This window comes from Panthera tigris, chromosome D3 (genome assembly GCF_018350195.1).
Source record: "Panthera tigris isolate Pti1 chromosome D3, P.tigris_Pti1_mat1.1, whole genome shotgun sequence".
Lineage (NCBI taxonomy): Eukaryota > Metazoa > Chordata > Mammalia > Carnivora > Felidae > Panthera > Panthera tigris.
Window position 1 is genome coordinate 38,766,739 of NC_056671.1, and position 10,333 is coordinate 38,777,071.

The window sequence follows — 10,333 nt, forward strand, 5'->3', positions numbered from 1 at the left end:
ATGGTCTTCAGTGACTCATATTGGGACAAGTGAGTCGACGGGAATTCATCCATGCCTAACTTATCAAAAGGAGGATGCTTGCCTGGACTTATTTTCTTCTTTGCTATCAGAATTCAAGAATTAAAGTACAATAGCAAGAAATGGGGGCACTTTTAAGGCAACTTAGACCAGTTAAAACAGTGATGTATTTGATGTTGTGGCCAAGAAAGAAATTAAGTTTGTACCAGCTGTAAATCTGTCTAAAGCAAGTATGTACCGGATAGAAGCAAAAGAAGAATAATCAGATCGAAGAAAGAATGAAATATAGGTAAATTTGGAATAATCCTTGTTTTTGAGTTTTAGCTTGACTGGCCTTATTGGTGCTACAGAGATTTTGTTATTTCTAGCTTTTCATATTTCCCAGATGCAATTATCTCATTTAGCCACTGAGTCCACAATAGGGAGACCGACCCCATGGGTCTCCTTCTGTGTCTCTGGGGCAGAACGTTCAGGAAGCTGATGGGACCGAAAAGCCATGGAGTGTGGGCCAGTCTGCTTTGCAGTAAAGACTATATTCCTCAGGGAAATTTTGGTTGAGACTAGAACTGCAGAGTCTTTATAATGGGAAGACAGGTATTTGAAATCCTGGGTGGACTTGAGCAGAAGGACTGCTGCGGAAGGGGTCTGGAGTCAGCTGACAACACAGACTCCATCTTTGGCCCTCCCTCTTGGTCATGCCCGCACCACGACCTCCCTCAGGGCTCTGTGTTCCGGGCCCTTTGGAGGTCCATGAGTGCCCTGGCTGGATGCGGAAAGGCTTGTTCTGATATTCCCTAAAGTGGTGACCAAAGGCACTACTTTAGATAACTAGTAGAGGTGACTGGCACACAGACGACACCACTTTAGGTAGCTACCCTCTGACCTCACCACTGTGCCCCTCGCTCTATTCCAGACGTGGATTAAAGTCCAGACCAGGTGGAGAATAGCTACCCAGCGCTCAGATCACCTGCCAGCCAGCCGGCCGGCCAACCCATCCTGCCAGATGCCTCTTGCCAGTAAGTTACCCTGAATAAAACTGTGTAGACGGTGTGGACGGGCTTGCTTTGTTTTTCGGTTTTAAAGTGTCTTCTCGGTCTGGAGGATACTTACTGTCCCTCCTCCAGCTTCGAACAGGGTCCTTGCTGCCTGGAGCCTGGTCTACCCGGGGACTTAATGCGACCCCAGAGGTCTGTGTCCTTCCGCCTTTGATACTTACTGGTAAAGCAGTAACGCTGGTGTCAGAAATATCTGTAATCCTCCCCAAATTGCCACAGCAGCTTCAGATCCCCTCACCATGCCACGCGCTGTCATAAATATTAGAAATACAAAGATTAATGTCATATTGCTTGTGTTCCAGAAAGTCACAGTCTTCTGGAGAGCTAAGCGCACGATACAATAAAGGATGTATTGGATGAAGGGTAAAATTAAGGAGGACACCTGTCGGGTGAGCCCTGGGTGTTATATTTAAGTGATGAATCACTAAATTACTCCTGAAACATTACTGAAATACCCCTGAAACATTACAAAACAGAACAAAGAGAGAAATAAGTGAGAATGAAGGACAAGAGTGATCATGGGGTAGACGCGAAGAGGAGGACGTGGAAGATTTGCTTGAGGTAGCTCTGGAAAGAGAACTAGAAACTATTCCAAACTCCTGGAAAAAGAAAAGCCACCACAGAGCATGGCTAGTGTGAAAAGGTCCGAGGAGCTATATGTTGGCGGGCACATAAGCTTGATTGGCCAAGAGGCGAGGGAGGGGCAGGAACCAGAACTTGGACAGCCTCGTAGATTGCGCTGGGCAAGTCGCATGCACTTACCTTGCATGCACTGGAGTGGCCTCAAAGGGTTTTAAGCAGGGGGGAATAAGCATACGTGCCTTTTATTTTGTTATTTTCTTTCATATGCGCATTTTGAAACCTGCCCGTGATGGGGTGTGTGAAAGAAAAATTGGAAACACACCAGACCGGCATTAAGGGGACCGGCTGGGAGACCAGGGGCAATGACCCATTTAAGCCACCGGGAGGCTTAGGAATGCAGGGGTGCGAGTGAGGGGATACATGAGGAAAGAGATCTACGCAGTATAACACCAAATGCCAGGATGTAAGAGGCCGTTGCCACCGATCATACTTCAGTGGAATGTATGAACGTGCGTAGGGGGCGGAGGGGTTGGAAGGCAGTGGGCAGAGGAAGAACCCCAGTGTTAACTCAGGAGATTGGCCTTGACGTTCGCGCTTCCTCCTCTCACCCCAGCTACTCCACTACTTCCTCTCCTCTCGCATCTCAGCCCACTGTCCCCCTGTGGGTCTCCACCCTCAGCGTTCCGCCAAACTGCTTTTGCCAAGGTCATCGAATGCCTCCCTCGTGCTAAAGCAATCTCGCTCACTCTCTATCGAGTGCCTCTCAGCAGCATTTCACACCACTGAAATCTCCCTCCGACTACAGCTCAGGTCACGATCTCACGGTACGTGAGTTCGAGCCCCGCATCAGGCTCTGTGCCGACAGCTTACGGCCGGGAGCCTGCTTTGGATTCTGTGTCTGCCTCTCTCTTTGCCCCTCCACTACTCACGCTCTCTCTCTCTCTCTCAAAAATAAATAAACGTTAAAAAATTCAAAAAAACTAAAGTACGCGGGGTGATGATTTGACACACATGTGTTTTGTGAAATGATTACCCCAAGGTGAGTTAACATCTCCATCATTGCACATAATTACTGTGTTGTGTGTGTGCTGAGAACATTTAAGATCTACTCTCTGTGCAACTGTCTAGGATGCAATACAGTATTAACTGTTCTCACCGTGCTGTAACTTCCATCCCCAGAACTGATTCATCTTGTAACTGGATGTTGGCACAGTGTGATCACTACCTCCCCATTTCTCCCAGTCCCCAACCACCGGTAACCACCAGTCTACCCTCTGCTTCTCTGAGTTCTGCTTTTGTTAGATTCCCCAGATAGGCGAAATCACGTGATATTTGTCTTTTTCTGTTTCGCTTACATCACTTAGCGTAATGCTTTCAAGGCCCATCCACACTGTTACAAAGAGCAGGATTTCCTTGTTTCTATGTCTGAGAGCCATCCCATTGCATATACACTTAGCCCATTTTCTTCATCCGTCCATCTGTCGATGGACACTTAGATTGTTTCCATGTGTTGGCTCTTGTAAATAATCCTGCGATAAACATGGGAGAGAAGGTATCGCTTTGGTGTCTTTTCATCTCATTTCCTTTCATTTCCTTCGTTACCTAGAAATGGGGTTGCTGGATCTTCTGATGGTTCTATTTTGACATTTTTTTTTAATTTTTTTTTAACGTTTATTTATTTTTGAGACAGAGAGAGACAGAGCATGAACGGGGGAGGGGCAGAGAGAGAGGGAGACACAGAACTGGAAGCAGGCTCCAGGCTCTGAGCCATCAGCCCAGAGCCCGACGCGGGGCTCGAACTCACCGTCCGTGAGATCGTGACCTGAGCTGAAGTCAGATGCTCAACCGACTGAGCCACCCAGGCGCCCCTATTTTGAAATTTTTGAAGCAACTTCATACTGTTTTCCATAGTGAGTGCACCAATTTAAATCCCCACAAGGAAATTCCTGATGGTTCCTTTTTTCCCCCCACAACCTCACCACCATTTGTTAGCTGTTATCTTTTTTTATAATATCCATTCTAACAGGTGTAAGAGAATATTTCATTGTGGCTTTAATTTGTATTTCTCTGGAAATTAGTGATGTTGAGCATTTGTTCATGTACCTTCTGGTCACTTGGATGTCTTCTTTGGAAAAAAATGTCTGTTCGGTTCCTCTGCCCTTTTCTAAATCAGATTGGTTTTTTTGCTACGGAGATGTAGAAGTTCTCTCTATATGTTGGATATTTAACTCCTTATGAGATAAATGGTTTGCAAATATTTTCTCCATTCTGTAGGCTGGCTTTACATTTGGTAGAACCTGTGCAGAAGTTTTAGTTTGATGTAGGCCCCGCTTAACAACTTTTGCTTTTTATTGCCTTTGTTTTTGGTGTCACATCCAAAAAATCATTGTCAATATCCTTGACAAGAGCTTTTTCCCTATGTTTTCTTCTAGGAGATTTTTTATTTATTTTATTTCATTTATTTTTTATGAATATAATTTATTGTCAAATTGGCTTACCTATGACACCCAGTGCTCATCCCAACAAGTGCCCTCCTCGGTGTCCGTCACCCATTTTCCCTCTCCACCCCCCCCATTCACTCTCAGTCTGCTCTCTGTACTTCATAGTCTCTTGTGGTTTGCCTCCCTCCCTCTCTGTTTGTATCTATTTTTTCCCCATCCCTTCCCCCATGGTCTTCTCTTCAGTTTCTCAAGATCCACATATGAGTGAAGACATATGATATCTGTCCGTCTCTGACTTATTTCACTCAGCATAATACCTTCCAATTCCATCCACGTTGCTGCAAATGGCATGATTTCATTCTTTCTTATTGCCAACTAGTATTCCATTATATATATAAACCACAATTTATTTATCTATTCATCAGTTGATGGACATTTAGGCTCTTTCCGTAATTTGGCTATTGTTGAAAGTGCTGATAAACATTGGGGTACAAGTGCCCCTTATGCATCAGCACTCCTGTATCCCTTGGGTAAATTCCTAGCAGTGCTACTGCTGGGTCATAGGGTAGATCTGTTTTTAATTTTTTGAGGAACCTCCACACTGTTTTCCAGAGTGGCTGCACCAGTTTGCATTCCCAGCAACAGTGCCAGTGGGTTCCCGTTTCTCCACATCCTCACCAGCATCTGTTGTTTCCTGACTTATTATTAATTGTAGCCAGTCTGACTGGTGTGAGGTGGTATCTCAGCGTGGCTTTTATTTGTATGTCCCTGATGATGAGTGACGTTGAACATTTTTTCATGTGTCTGTTGCCCATTTGGATGTCTACTTTGGAAAAGTGTCTATTGATGCCTTCTGCCCATTTCTTCACTGGATTATTTGTTTTTGGGGTGTTGAGTTTGGTAAGTTCTTTATAGATTTTGAATACTAACCCTTGGTCAGATATGGAGTAAATATCTTTTCCCATTCCATCGGTTACCTTTTAGTTTTGTTGATTGTTTCCTTTGCAGTGCAGAAGCTTTTTATCTTGATGAGGTCCCCAATAGTTCTTTTTGCTTTTAATTTCCTTGCATCTCCTTTGGAGATGTATTGAATAAGAAATTGCTGTGGCTGAGGTCAAAGAGGTTGTTGCCAGCTTTCTCTTCTAGGGTTTTGATGGTCTCCTGTCTCACATTTAGGTCTTTCATCCATTTTGAGTTTATTTTTGTGTATTGTGTAAGAAGGGGTCTAGTTTCATCCTTCTGCATGTTGCTGCCCAGTTCTCCCAGCACCATTTGCTAAAGAGATTGTCTTTTTTCCAGTGGATGCTCTTTCCTGCTTTGTCAAAGATTAGTTGGCCATACATTTGTGGGTCTAGTTCTGGGGTTTCCATTCATTCCATTGGTCTATGTGTCTGTTTTTGTGCCAATACCATGCTGTCTTGATAATTACAGCTTTGTAGTAGAGGCTAAAGTCTGGGATTGTGATGCCTCCCACTTTGGTTTTCTTCTTCAATATTACTTCGGCTATTCAGGGTCTTTTGTGGTTCCATACAAATTTTAGGATTGTTTGTTCTAGCTTCAAGAAGAATGCTGGTACAATTTTGATTGGGATTGCATTGAATGTGTAGATTGCTTTGGTAGTATTGATATTTTAACAATATTTTTCTTCCAATCCATGAGCATGGAATGTTTTTCCATTTCTTTGTGACTTCTTCAATTTCCTTCATAAGCTTTCTATAGTTTTCAGCATACATATCTTTTACATCTTTGGTTAGGTTTATTCCTAGGTATTTTATGGTTCTTGGTGCAATTGTAAATGGGATAAATTTCTTTATTTCTCTTTCTGTTGCTTCATTATTGGTGTATGAAAATGCAACTGATTTCTGTACATTGATTTTGTACCCTTGCAACTTTACTGAATGCATGTATCAGTTCTAAGAGTCTTTTGGTGGATTCTTTTGGGTTTTCCATGTAGAATATCATGTTACCTGCAAAAGTGAAAGTTTGACTTCTTCTTTGCCAGTTTTGATGCCTTTTATTTCATTTTGTTGTCTGATTGCTGCTGCTAGGACTTCCATCATTATGTTAAACAACAGTGGTGAGAGTGGACATCCCTGTCGTGTTCCTGATTTCAGGGGGAAGCTCTCAGTTTTTCCCCATTGAGGATGATGGCTCACATATCATATGATCACATATGGCTTTTATGATGTTTAAGTATGATCCTTTTATCCTGACTTTCTTGAGGGTTTTTATTAAGAAAGGATGTTGTATTTTGTCAAATCTTTTTTTTCTAAGAGTTTTATAATGTTTAAGTCTTGAATCCATTTGAACATTTTTATTTATTTTTGAGAGATAGATACAGAGTGTGAGTGGGGGAGGGTCAGAGAGAGAGACACACACAGAATCCGAAACAGCCTCCAGGCTCTAAGCTGTCAGCACAGAGGCGACCTGGGACTTGAACTCACAAACCGTGGGATCATGACCTGAGCCAAAGTCAGATGCTCAACCAACAGAGCCACCCAGGTGCCCCAGAGTCTTGAATCCATTTTGAATCAATTTATGTAAGTGGTGTAAAATAGGGGTCCAGTTTTATTCTTTTGCATATAATCATCCAACTCTTCCATTATCATTCATTGGAGAGACTATCCTTTCTCCACTGAATATTCTTCGCTCCCTTGTAAATATTATTTGACCATATATACAAGGGTTTATTTCTGGATTCTTGATTCTGTTTCCTTAGTCTATGTGTCTGTTTTTATGCCAATACCATACTGTTTTGATTATTATAGATTTGTAATATATTTTAAAAGCAGACAGTGTGATGCTTTTGTTCTTCTTGCTTAAAATTGCTTTGGCTATTCTGGGTCTTTTGTGGTCCCATACAAATTTTAGGATTGTTTTCTCTACTTCTATGAAAAATGCCATTGGAATTTTAATAGAAATTACATTGAATCTGTATATGGCTTTGTGTGGTACAATAGGCCCCTCTTACCCATGATTTCACATTCTGCAGTTTCCGTTACCTACAGTCAACCATGGTCTGGAAACAGACAATCTTCCTGACACATCATCAGATGATCAATAGTAACCAAACGCTACATCACAATGCCTACGTCAGTCATCTCACTTCATCTCGTCATACAGGCATTGTTTTATCTCACAGCATCACAAGAAGGATGAGTTACAGTACAATCAGATATTTTGAAAAAGAGAGACCACATTCACATGGCTTATATTACAGTATATTGTTAAAACTGTTCTATGCTGTGACTAGTTATCATTGTTAATCTCTTACTGTGCTTAATTTATAAATTAAACTTTATCATAGGTTTGTATATACAGGAAAAACACAGCATATTTAGGGTTTGGTGCTATCCACAATTTCAGGCATCTACTAGGGGGGTCTTGGAACATATTCCCCACAGATAAGGGGGTAATACCCATTCTACTGTACTGTTATTTAACACTATTTTTCTGATCCATGAACATGAGATGTATTTTCCTTTATTTTATATTTCTTTGATTTCTTTCATCAAAGTCATACAGTTTCAGTGTACAGATTTTTCACCCTTTGGTTAGATTTGTTCCTAGGTATTTTAGGTCTTCTTTCTTTTTCAGATAGTTTGTCATTAGTATATAGAAATGCAATTGATTTTTTTATGTTGATTTTGTATCTTTCATGCTTACTGAATTAGTTTAATAGTTCTGCTAGGTTTTTGGTGGTGGTGGTGGTGGTGGTGGTGGTTTGGTGGGGTCCTTAGGATTTTCTATATATAAGATCATACCGTCTGAAAACGGAGACAATTTTACTTCTTCCTTTCTGGTTTGGATACTTTTTTCTTTTCTTTTTTTTTTTTTTTTTTTTTGCCTAATTTTTTCGGGTTAGGACTAGCATCCTTGTCTTTTTCCTGATCTTAGAGGAAAACTTTTTTTAAGTGTTTATTTATTTTGAGAAAGATAGAGAGGGAGCACGAGTGGGGGAGAGGCAGAGAAAGGAGAGAGAATCACGGGCAGGCTCCACACTGTCAGCACAAAGCCCGATGCAGGGCATGAGATCACAACCATGAGATCTTGACCTGACCCAAAATCAAGAGTAGGACGTTTAACTGACTGAGCCACCCAGACACCCCAAAACTTTTTAACCTTTCACCACTATGTATGATTTTGTTGTTGGCTTGTCCTATGTGGCCTTTATCATGTTGAGGTGTTTTCTTCTATAGCAATTTGTTAAGAATTTTCATTATGAAAATATGTTGAATTTTATCAAATGCTTTTTCTACATCTGTTGAGATGATCATGATTTTTGTCTTTCAGTCTAGTAATGTGGAGTATCACACTAATTGATTCGCAGATGTTGAATCATCCTTGCATCCAATGGATAAATCCCACTTGACCATGGTCTGTGATCCTTTTAATGTGCTGTCGAATTCTGTTTGTTAATATTTTGTTGAGAATTTTTACAGGGATATTGGCTTATAGTTTTCTTTTCTTGCAGTATCCTTGTCTGGATATCAGTGTAATGCTGGCCTTGCAAAATGAGTTTGGTAATGTTTCCTTCTGTTCTATTTTTGGAAAGAGTTTAGAAAGGATTGGTGTTAATTTCTTAAATGTTCGGTAGAATTCACCAATGAAAAAATATGGTCCTGGGTTTTCTTTTTTGGGACGTTTTTGATTATGGATTTAATCTCCTTGTTATTGGTCTGTTCAGATTTTCCATTTCTTCATGACTCAGTCTCAGTAGGTAGTATATTTCTAGGAATTTATTCATTTCCTCAAGGTTATTCTTTAAGGTTATCCAAGTCATTGGTGTGGAATTGTTCATAGTCTGTTGTGATCCTTTGTATTTCTCTGATATCACTTTAATGTCTCTTCTTTCATTTCTGATATTACTTATTTTCTCAGTCTTTAAAAGTTTGTCAATTTTGTTTATCTTTTCTTTTTAAACAACCAACTCTTACTTTCACTGATCCTTTCCATTATTTCTCTGGTCTCTATTTCCTTTCTTTCTGCTCTGATCCTTATTTGCTTCCTTTTGCTAGCTTTGGGCTTTGTTTGTTCTTTTTCTACTTTCCTGAGAGGTGCATTTACGTTGTTCATTTTTTCTTAATGTAGGCATTTATCACCACAAATTTCCCTCTTGTAGCTGCTTTTGCTGCATCCCAAAAGTTTTGGTGTGCCGGATTTCCATTGTCATTCCTTTCAAGGTATTTTCAATTTCCCTTTTGATTACTTCTTTGACCCACTGGTTGACCAGGACTGTGTTGTTTTATTTTCATATATTTGTATCGCTTCTCGGCCTTTTGGCTAAGATCAAGTGTATTTTCGTATATTTGTGAATTTTCCAGTTTTCTTTTCATTATTGATTTCTAGTTTCATACCATTATGGGGAGAAAAGATACTTAGTATAATTTTGATCTTCATATATCTGCTAAGACTGGTTTTAGACCTAACATATGGTCTATCCTCAAGAGTGTTGTGTGTGCACTGTTTTGCTGGTGGTGGTGAAATGTTTTGTAAATGTCTATTATATCCATTGGTCTAAAGTATAGTTCAAATCTACCATTTCCCTTAATGATTTTCTGTCTGAATGATCTATCCATTGTGAAAGTAGGGTCTTAAAGTCCCCTACTATCGTAATGTCTATTTCTCCCTTAAAGATTTTCAGTATTTGCTTAATATATTTAGATGCTCCCATGTTGAATACATATATATTTTCAATTGTTACATCCTCTTGATGAATTGACCCCTTTAGCATTAATTATCTTCTTTATGTACATACATATAATTTTTTCTAGTCATTTCTATGTCCAGTGTGGGGCCTGAACTCATAATCCCGAGATCAGTAGTCATATATTCTAAAACAGAGCTAGCCAGGTGCCCCTTTGCTGTCTTTTATTACAGCTTTTTTAGTTCAAATATATTTACCTGGGAAAACTATACCAGCCCTAATCTCTTTGTTTCCACTTGCATGGATTATCTTTTTTCAAACCCTTACTGTTAGCCTTTGTGTATTCCTTAAAGCTGATATGAGTCTCTTGTAGGCATCACATAGTTGAGTCTTGTTTTTTTAAATCTATTCAGGCACTTATGCCTTTTGATGTGAGAGTTTAAAATACTTACATTTAGGGTAATTCTTTTACTTTTATTTATTTATTTTTTTAACATTTATTCATTTTCGAGAGACAGAGAGAGAGACAGGGCATGAGCAGGGGAGTGGTGGAGAGGGAGGAAGACACAGAATCCAAAGCAGCTCCAGGC